The sequence below is a fragment of the Littorina saxatilis genome, unplaced genomic scaffold, assembly GCF_037325665.1.
Source record: "Littorina saxatilis isolate snail1 unplaced genomic scaffold, US_GU_Lsax_2.0 scaffold_1131, whole genome shotgun sequence".
NCBI classification, from domain to species: Eukaryota; Metazoa; Mollusca; class Gastropoda; order Littorinimorpha; family Littorinidae; genus Littorina; species Littorina saxatilis.
In genome coordinates, this window is record NW_027126370.1 from 588 (window position 1) to 11,653 (window position 11,066).

An 11,066-nucleotide genomic window follows, 5' to 3' on the forward strand; every position below is an offset into this window, starting at 1 on the left:
ACCGTTGCAGATGCTTCAAAAGTCATCTCAAATGCAACAGCCGCTGCCATAACAGTCTGTCTTGTCAAAACAAATAGAACATTAATTGTGATCAACCACCAACAAACCATCCACAAACCACCAACAAACATCAGCAGAAACCTCACCAACGACAATTGCAGAGAGGTTTCAGGCATTATACACGTAATGCCTGGTTTCACTTAATGCCTGTAACAGGTTTTAGGCATTACGTGTAATGCCTGACAATGATTTTCAGGCATTACACGTAATGCCTGGTATTTTTAGGCATTACGTGTAATGCCTAGTGGTCACAGGCATTACGCGTAATGCCTGAACATTTCAGGCATTACGCGTAATGCCTGGTTTCACTTAATGCCTGTAACATATACATACAGTGATTCCTACAACACAGGCACCCCAAAAATCAAATTCGAAAAATCAAGGTTCCTGCGTTAAAATCGACAACAAATCAGACCAATCAAATGTGCATCTGAAACAGTCAATTTTGTTACTATGCCATGCTGAGCGGTGTATGTGTTAATTCTCTCAGTAGGTATATGTGGTAAACCGGCACGGTTGGCCTAGTGGTAAGGCGTCCGCCCCGTGACCGGGAGGTCGTGGGTTCGAACCCCGGCCGGGTCATACCTAAGACTTTAAAATTGGCAATCTAGTGGCTGCTCCACCTGGCGTCTGGCATTATGGGCTTAGTGCTAGGACTGGTTGGTCCGGTGTCAGAATAATGTGACTGGGTGAGACATGAAGCCTGTGCTGCGACTTCTGTCTTGTGTGTGGCGCACGTTATATCAGGCATGGTACTGAAGGAAATTGCAGTTTCAGCTGAAATAAAGCCGGGGGTCCAGGGGGCCGATCATGCCCCCTTGCGGGGTCAAGGGGCGGCGCCCTTGTGGGGTCAAGGGGCGGCGCCCCTTGTGGGGGTCAAGGGGAAGCGCCCCTGAAGCTGACGACTTTTTACTAATTCAAATGTGTTTAGTGCCCTCTCCTTGAAGCTGAGAGGGATATAAGTGAAAGATAACAAGGCTTGAGTAAGAAAAAATAATAATCTCAAATCAATCAGCAGTTTTGAATTTTTTTTTTTCGGATTTTTTTTTTTTTTCGGATTTTCGTTTTCGGCGGATTTCCGCCGATCGGCGGAAGAGTACCATGCCTGGTTATATATATGTCAAAGCAGCACCGCCCTGATATGGCCCTTCGTGGTCGGCTGGGCGTTAAGCAAAAAAAAAAAAAAAAAAAAAATGTGGTAATCCTCTCAGTAGGCATAAAAGGCAGTTTTTGAAGCCGTTTTAGCGGGTAATGAAACAAACAATACATTTGAATTTCTGCAATTTTTAACGCATTGCGTTCAAATATTTGGTGATTCGTGCTAACACATGTCATGAATTAGAAAAGACAACATTAAACAGGTTTGCGATTGTGAGGTGTTAGCCGGTATTTTTACCGACAATTATCAAATGAATTAATTAAGCAACAAATCAGTGCTGGGGCCGACGCTATTCTTAGCGTACATTAACGACCTCCCGGAGAGACTGACAGCACTAGCGCGCCTGTTTGCGGACGACACTGCAGTGTACAGGGTGGTGACTAGCGTAAACGACCAGGCCCAGCTACAACAAGACCTCCATCGCCTAGCCGAGTGGGAGAAGAGCTGGGACATGCAGTTCCATCCTGCAAAGTGCAACACCCTGCCTGTTACGAGGAGCAGACGCCCACTACAGCCCTCTTACCAGCTCCATGGGCATACGCTGGAGACAGTGAAGGCGGTCAAGTACCTGGGTGTGACCATTCAGGGTGACCTGTGCTGGGACGACCATATTAACAACATCGTCAGCAAGGCAAACAAGACCCTGGGGTTCCTGCGGCGCAATCTGAAGATCTCATCAAGATCCGTGAAAGAGCAGGCGTACAAGGCCTTTGTCAGGCCTATCCTGGAGTACGCCTCGTCAGTATGAGACCTGCACACCCAGAAGAACATCGACAAGCTTGAGACCGCCCAGAGACGAGCTGCCCGATTCGTCTGCAACCGCTACCACAACACGTCAAGTGTCAGCCGGATGCTGGACTCCCTTGGGTGGCAGTCTCTGGAGGAGCGCAGGAAGCTTGCCCGCCTATCGATGATCTACAAGATCACGAACAGCATCGTCCACTGTCCGGGCATCAAGTCGAAGCTGGCCCCCTTACCACCACGCCAGCGAAGAGGCCATTGCCAGCAGTTCGGCCTCATCACCTGCCGCACTCAGTATCGGAGTGCCGCTTTTCTACCCAGCACAGTGAAGGACTGGAACTCTCTACCAGCAGCTGTCGTCGAGGCCCGCACTGTCGACACCTTTGTGTCGCGCGCCTCGCACTAAACCAGTAGCCACTGTGACTCATGTCCCCTCCCCCCCATACTCCCCAACCTGTGAATTTTAAATGGACTTTTGGATGCTGGAAACGCTGCTTTCTTGGACTTGCGCAACATCCCATCAAGTGCCGAAGTAATCACTACTGCTGATTGTGGGCAATAATGGAAAGACAAGACAATCAGATGTACCGAATTACAAACAAAATGTCAAGTCATTTGAAACGTTAGTACTGCTGTTATGCGACATGTTAGAAAAAATTACAAAAAATAAAGGCTTTTTAAACAAACATTAAAGCTTCAAATTACACTGAAATGTAATTCATAATCAACGACGGCTGCTCAGACCACTTGTTCAAACGCGTACAAACATTCTTGGGAAATGCTCTCTCAAAAGCCCTGCTCAGCAGCTAGCAGTTAAATGTTCAGCAGTGAGCTTGATGTGGGCTATTTGTGCTCAGCGCTGTGAAAATAGTCCACTTCTTAAAGATTACTTTCGCTTTGAAATCCTCATACCATCCATGTCTGATAAAATATGTACATGAAATTTGAGTATTTGGTTTATTTGAAGTTGAAAATAGCAACAAATTAAGTTTGTTTGATGAGTCAGCTTAGTTAGAGTTAGACCAACCGACTATTTTAAGGACTCTTTCTGGCATGTCAAATAAAAGCAAACCTAATCTCTCGAATGACTTGATGTACTTAACGACATGTCTTAGCATAAATTACCAGACGTTTGAAGGCAATGCATTGAGAAATTTATTAAATGTGCTGGATTTCTTCTGATTACCCACTAAAATGGCCCCAGAAACCGCATTTTACGGCTTCTCAGAAGAATTACATACCGTTCATCATGCCATTACGCCATTGTTGGACAAGATATGTAAACTAAGCTGACTGTTTGGATGCATATTTAATTTTTCTTTCTAATAACATGCACAACAGGTTTCCTTTCAGCAGTTTTGATAGTATACTGTTCAAAAAAAGAAACGCATAGCTTGTAATATTTGGTTAATTTAGTTATATGGCTACAAGGATATCCACCAAACTGCAGAAAATGTTTATCTGGTCGTCGACCTTTCGTCCATTGCCACAAGTGAGCTCTGCACGTGACGCATGCGTTATCAGTGGCTACAATGTCAAAATTGCTCATTTGGCATGACCACTCGTCATGCTTCAGTGTAATCTCGTGAAACTCGGGGAATATTGAGCTCTCACCATGTCTTCCAAACCCATAAAAGCGGATTGTTCGCCACAAAGAAATCAGACGACAATTCAGCGACGAAAGATGGCCCGATTGAGCAGAGAAGACCGCCAAATTGCATTGGGTCGTTTACAAGCAGGCCAAAGTCAAAGTGCAATCGCCAGGCACTTCCACGTGTCCCAGAGCACCATCAGTAGACTGTGGGTCAGGTTTCAAGCCACTGGCTCCGTTGCTGACTTGCCACGAGCGGGAAGACCAAGGGCGACAACTGCTGCTCACGACCGCTTCATACGGCTCCGCCACCTCCGGAATCGTTTCCTGTCGGCCTCATCTTCTGTCCAGGCTCTCCCCGGGCCACACCGATTATCGGACCAGACCGTGCGGAACCGCCTGCATGAAGCTGGTTTGAGAGCTCGCAGACCTCACAGAGGAGCTGTCCTCACCCGCCGCCATCGCCAGAAACGAGTGCAGTGGGGCAACCAGCACCTTCGCTGGACCGTCCGGAATCACTGGAGACACGTGTGGTTCAGCGACGAGTCCTACTTCCTGCTCCAGCGACATGATGCAGGCATGAAAACTTCCTCTTTTCAGCGGAAATTCCGCCGTTTTTTTGTCACACTTTCGCTTTTTTTTAAAATTTCCGCCGGAAAAAAAAAGAAGACCCCCCAAAAGAAAGAGGCATAAAACGAAAGACGTGGCAAGCGTTACTCCCGCCAATGCTCAATTGGATAAACCGTAAATTGCCGAGTCCGCAAAACGGATCGATTCGAGCCTTTCTTCACTTCCTGCCGCGCTTGGAAATTCTGAGGTTTCCAAAGTTTGCGATGACCCTCTAACAGATGAAATGTGGCGATTTCAACAGCGTGGGGCCGCGAATCGGATCATAGAAGGACTGAAGAACGATTGGAGGTGGAACTGGCTTGACCGAGAATACGATGGCTGTCGTATTGGCGACGTTATCCGGAAACTGGATGTGAAAGGCAAGGCATTCTGTGTCGCATATGTACGAAGACATTGAAGTACGGCACTCGTGGGTTCGTGGCACTTCAGGCACACCTTGACACAAAGTGCCACAAGCGGAACTTCTTTGCATTGTGCAACGGCACCACAATTTCAGGTGAGTTTTCAACAGACAATTGGATAAACCGTAAATTGCCGAGTCCGCAAACGGATCGATTCGAGCCTTTCTTCACTTCCTGCCGCACTTGAACAAATTTTTCTCTTGGAAATTCGGAGGTTTCCAAAGTTTGCGATGACCCTCTAACAGATGAAATGTGGCGATTTCAACAGCGTGGGGCCGCGAATCGGATCATAGAAGGACTGAAGAACAATTGGAGGTGGAACTGGCTTGACCGAGAATACGATGGCTGTCGTATTGGCGACGTTATCAGGAAAGTGGAGGTGAGAGGCAAGGCATTCTGTGTCGCATACATGTACGAAGACATTGAAGTACGGCAGTCGTGGGTTCGTGGCACTTCAGGCACACCTTGACACAAAGTGCCACAAGCGGAACTTCCTTGCACTGTACATTTACTAGACTGGATGAAACTTTTGAAAATAGCCTGCTTTCTACCCTGGATCAATTGGACTGAGGATATGAAAGTGAGGATACATTAAGCTTCAAGGGAGCTGCATTGTGCAAAGTAAATTGCATGATTATATGTGTTGTCATCACTGTTTGTGTGTTAAAAGTACTAACAATCGTGTGTATGTTATGACAGACATGAACAACAATGTTTGAGCATGTCTTTGTCTTGCTTAAATTTCTGTGAGAATTGTGTGTCAATAATACTGATATTCTTTAAAATCTTTTTAGATTCCAATTTAGTGTTGAAGTTTTCAAAGGGGTCCTCATACAAGCTAACAACTTAATACCCATTTCAATATTTTGAAAAGCTAGAGCCCCTATATTTTCAAGGGCCCCATGCAAGCTTGTTCGTATGTATGGTTATTTAATGCCAATTTCAGATTTTGAAATGCCTACAGCCCCTTCAGTTTCAGGGGGCCTTATAAAGCTTGTGTATATATAAATATGCCCATTTTAAGGCTCAGAAATGCTGAAACCCCTTCAGCTTCAGGGGGCTTTGCTCCCTGGCCCCCACAAGGGGCGTTGCCCCTCGACCCCACTGGGGGCCTACTGCGGCCCCCAGGCCCCCACTTTATTTTCCTCTTTTTTCACCTCCGGTTGTTTTCATGCCTGATGATGGTCGGAGGAGGGTCTACCGGAGAGTAAACGAACGTTACGCGCCCAACTGTGTGGATGAGGCAACCGTTCATGGTGGTGGAGGCGTCATGGTGTGGGGGGCGATCAATACCGCTGGAAGGAGCACCCTGGCGCATAACTGCCCAGCGATACGTGGAGGAAATTCTGCGCCCACACGCCCTTCCTCTTCTGGCTGACCAGGATGCCATATTCCAGCAGGACAACGCTCGCCCGCACACAGCACGACTCACCACCCAGTTCCTCACCGACCACCATGTCCAGGTGCTTCCCTGGCCATCCATGTCGCCAGACATGAACCCGATAGAACACCTCTGGGATGAATTGGACAGACGTGTGCGCAGGCGAGAAGAAGCGCCGGCAAATCACCGCGATCTATTGCAGGCACTTCAGGAGGAGTGGGACACCATCCCACAGCAAGATATCCGGCATCTGATCCAGTCCATGCCCAGAAGGTGCCGGGCAGTTGTTGCTGCTCAAGGCAGTCACACCCCCTACTGACTTGACAGCCTCGGCACCCAATCGTATTGATTGACTGATTGATTTGAAGATGCAAATGAACTGTGTGTGCATTCAACTGTGTCCATACCAAATTTCAAACAATAATCTAAATATTGGATTTTCTGTTAATTTTTTCGAAAAATAAAACAAATTTGGCAAGTAGCAACTATGCGTTTCTTTTTTTGAACAGTATATGTCGATTTTAACACGTTGAACTTGATTTTGCGAATTTGATTGTTGGGGATGCTAGTCTTGTAGGTTCTACTTTATAAACAGTACCTCGCGTAAACTAAATCTGTTTTCTATATAACATAGGACAATGAATGGCCTTTTCAGTCTTATAATTGGTTTTACAATAAATGGCCTCATTAAAATGATCTGCCCTCAAACGCGTTTGCTTAGTTTGTTGTTGTTGACAGGTAGTATAGAAATAGAATATGAGCGTTGGACATGTTTTAACTGCTAACTAATATTGACAAAACCACTGTATACTTCTGTGTCTGCAGACTGTTCCTGGCATAATTAATGTAAATGCTTAAAAAATTCCTTTAACCATTTTAAATATAAAATTTGTTGTTTTGCGCAAGGGAGGTTACACAGTGGCCACTACATACAGTGTTGGTAGTTGGCCCCTGAGCAAGCGTCAACATCAGTGTTGGTAGTTGACCCGTGAGCAAGCGTCAACATCAGTGTTGGTAGTTGGCCCCTGAGCAAGCGTCAGTATCAGTGTTGGTAGTTGGCCCCTCAGAGAGTATCAGGGTCAGTGTTGGTAGTTGGCCCCTCTGCGAGTGTCAGCATCAGCGTTGGTAGTTGGCCCCTCGGCGAGTGTCAGCCTTAGTGTTGGTAGTCGACCCCTCAGCGAGTGTCAGCATCAGTGTTGTGTCAGCATCAGTGTTGGTAGTTGGCCCCTCAGCGAGTGTCAGCCTCAGTGTTGGTAGTTGACCCCTCAGCGAGTATCACCATCAGTGTTGGTAGTCGACCCCTCAGCGAGTATCACCATCAGTGTTGGTAGTTGGCCCCTCAGCGAGCGTCAGCCTCAGTGTTGGTAGTCGACCCCTCAGCGAGTATCACAATCAGTGTTGGTAGTTGGCCCCTCAATGAGTGTCAGCATCAGTGTGTGGGTAGAGGTCCTTGAACAAGGAACAGCAACATAGTCATAAGAGCAGAAGGTTTCTTGTATTAAATGTTAGCAACAGAGCAGTTTCACCAAATAATCTTACAAGAAAAAGAGAAGACAGTGAGTAATTCTAAAACTTGCTCTTATTCATACTACACTTAGCAAACCATTTTATCTGTACAAATTGTGTACTTTAAAAAAAAATCACTCCCGAATCATTTTGTTCAAACTTTCTACGCCATTAAAGGCACTTCACTTGGAAATGACAAATGTGGCACACTCTTCCGCTGCTCAAAAAAGGATGCCCCAAAAATTGACCCGAAAAAACACAAAGTACCACTTAAAAATCAGCTCAAGTTCAGGATAGACACAATAATAATAATAATGAAAATAGAACATTTATATAGCGCTTCTTCACAGCTCAAAGCGCTTTGGCAACGTTTACATACGTGAAGAAGAACATCAATTATCTGTCCAGAACAGGGTGTCTTCTTTGGTTAACTTTTGTACTTTGTGTTCTGCCATTACTGCTGATGCAGGTGTCAATCGCTTCAGCAGTAAAAAACATGAGGTCTTGCGTTAATTTAGAGGGGTTAAACAATTAAAAGAAAGCTCTGTATATCAGCAATGACTCAGTCCTTTAAAATGAATCAGACAAGGCTAACAATTCAGGAAATGGAACAAACCAACTGAATTACAAATTAGCACAATTTCTTGAAATCCCCTAGAGCATGTTCTATTCTCCTCACAATCTATGCCCCCCACGTTAACAATAACAGCGTAAATACATGTTTTTAGTACTAGTAAATTACTAGTTATTGTCACTTAAGAATCAGTTTTGTTGATATCAAGGAGAAGTAAAATTTAAAGTCAAAGTTTCAGATAAAAGTTTAAAAAAGAAGTCAAACACTGAAACAGCATTCTTCTTACTCACTGTCCAGTTTTTGTGTGTGTCACTGTGTGTGAGAACAATACGTTTTGACACATCTCTTTCAATGTGTATGCATACTACTACTATTACACAAGTTAGTACTATGTGATCCCAGAACGCCTCTTCTTTTGTTTTCCAAATGTTCTACAGAATTGTTAATGACAGAATGAGTATCATATTACAAGCATAACATATTTACCTGAAATGATGTCCAGTCTTTTCTTGCACACCACGTTCACTAAGACTTATGCTTTCATTGGCATTCCTCATTGTCTCTGCCCTTGCTTTGGTAACTGTATGTTAGTGTCCACGGGTAGAAGATGACACTGGAGGAGAGCATGGTGGTGCCAGACGATGCAGACGGTGATGAAGTTTATTCTCTGGTGATACAAGAAAGAAAATTATGAGCGTTTGCTGAATGTTTCAGTGTTTGCTTGTATGCATTTACAATTACCAGGTGAATACGCTGCACAGATCTGCAGTGCAGATGATACTAAGACAACACTGTCAGCACAGCTACCAAGTCAAACTTACGAGCACAGTCAGTATATAATATGGTGCTGATTAACAATAACAACCCATTTAAGTTTCAAACATGCCTTTTCTGCTCTAATGTTTTCTCTCATGCAAGCTGTTTTATAACCTTGACATTTTCTGCAACAACATTCCCAAACACAATCTGAAAAGTAGCATGCCTTGAAAGGAACATTTGATCAATTATGCTTTAGATCTATTCCAAACATTACCTTTTTTCATCATGACAGGAAACAATGCTGACGTGTCTTGCTGACGTGTCTTGCTGACGTGTCTAGTTCACGTGTTGAGTTAACCTGCTTGGAGCACTGCTGTAGATATAGGGTGTGACTGAGTATTCAGGGTGTCAAGATGTAGCCAATGTCACCGTATATGAACAAGCCCAGAGGTGCTTGGATTGCAGGACACACCCAACTCTCATTTAAAATCATGGTACCCTTTTCACACCCTGGCCATAGAACAACACGACACACGGTCCAAAGATGTTCGTCACCAACTACTTCAATGCCTATAGAAGCCGTCACGGCGTGGCATCCTTCCTTGTTGATATTATACTCGTGCTGTTTTGTTTCGTTGACTGACTGATAGAGTGTTGTTCGAAAATGTGTGTAAACAGCACCACAAACACGCCGAAAAAGTGCACTACAAGTACAAGCTATCTGGAATTGCTCACGAGTACGTGTGGTTAGCCGCTTCCTGTCGGGTTCACACTCGTCGTGCAAGGCAGAATATACATTCGGTGGATGCAGCGAAGACTCGTTTCCTTGCTGATGTAGAATATGTCGCCGTGCATGGACTGACAGACATCAATCACGCAAAAAACGGTGCAATCATAGTCTTCGCGGGTGCTTGTAAGTGCTAAACTGCATACCGTCCACACTCTTGTCAGCATATTTCAAAGAGGAGTCCATGCTTTGACAAATGAAAGCGTGCGGCACTCTCCTTATCGTCTTGGGCATTCCGCGGATCCGTGCGGTGACGAAAATGTGTTGATGGCGCATGTTATATCGCAAAATGATGCACGAGTCGAGTCGACTCACAGTCTCATTTACGGCCGCCATTTTTAGGATTAAAATTATCTCCCTTGCAAGTTGGGGGCGCTTCTGTCTGCTCTTACCTAACTTAGGGCTGGGGGGGGGCTGCCCTATGTTAAGAGCGACATAGGAGCGCTCTTTGGCCAAAGAGCGGTCCGTGAAACGCACCTATCTTAACTTTGCTCTTAACCCCATCTTGACCCCTTAAGAGCTCCTAAGTTAGGATAAGAGCGGTATATGAAACCGGCCCCAGGTCTACACGGCCTCCGTCCAGCGGCGTCGCGGCGCCCGTGCCGGTCGTTGACCTCTGCAATAACTCGTCGAGGGACGTTGCTGCCGTAGCCGCTGTCGTCGCCGGTGATGTCGCCGCTGCCTGCTCTCTTGACAGTGGCCCATCGTCGCCCTGAAGTTCACGTATCAGAGCCAAAGTAGCAACATGGTGGCCCGGCTTTAGTTTGAGTTCAGTCACACTGGCCCTCGTGGCATTTACCAGTGCGATGTACGTGTCAAAACCGGCCTCCACCAACATTTCTGCCACCGTAGAAGGGAGCTGTTTTACCCACTTGTCAAACTTGAATTTGGAACTGTCTCTGTCAGTCATTTTGCACTGCTGCGTATACAATTTTTGAAGTAAAAAGAACTGAGTAAAAATGTCCAAGTCAGCTTTGCTGGCAAAAAACTTTGCTGCTGCTGCGCCGGTGTACAAAAGCTGACTGACTACACTGAATGCAAAAGCTAACAATCACATATCTAGGCGTAGGAATATTTTACTCAATAGGCCCTACACACACAACTGCCACACGATACAGGACCCCTCTCACGTGCAGCCCGACCCATCCGCCGAACACGCTACTCCAAGGTGTAACCCATCCCGCAGAAGGGACCGACTGCACGAGAGATTGGCGATTTCCTTGATTGGCGCATGCGTCGAAAGTCGTCTGACATCACAATCTTGCGCGAGCCCGCAATTCGCTGTGAGCCAACGTTTACTGTCTCGATCGAGCAACACTCGGTGACAGCTGCGCCTGCGGCGCAGCAAGAGATTGCTGATCGCGGTGTGGCGATGGAAGAAACAGCGTTTGTGAGAGTGAGCTTGATATCCAACAATAAACCAATGTTGAGACAACATTGCCTCAATACTCCGTGCTGACTGGGTTGGGGGTGTCTG

The 11,066-nt window shown here is 45.9% G+C and overlaps 1 long non-coding RNA gene across 1 annotated transcript; it reads right to left on the reverse strand.

Moving 5' to 3' along the window:
- Positions 1 to 5,766: 5,766 nt before the first annotated feature.
- Positions 5,767 to 10,152, reverse strand: LOC138954797 (uncharacterized). The gene is made up of 3 exons (XR_011451965.1): positions 9,077 to 10,152; positions 8,530 to 8,710; positions 5,767 to 7,412 (listed from the first exon to the last, which is right to left on the reverse strand). It is a non-coding gene; the product is annotated as an uncharacterized lncRNA (long non-coding RNA).
- Between the last annotated feature and the right edge of the window lie 914 nt (positions 10,153 to 11,066).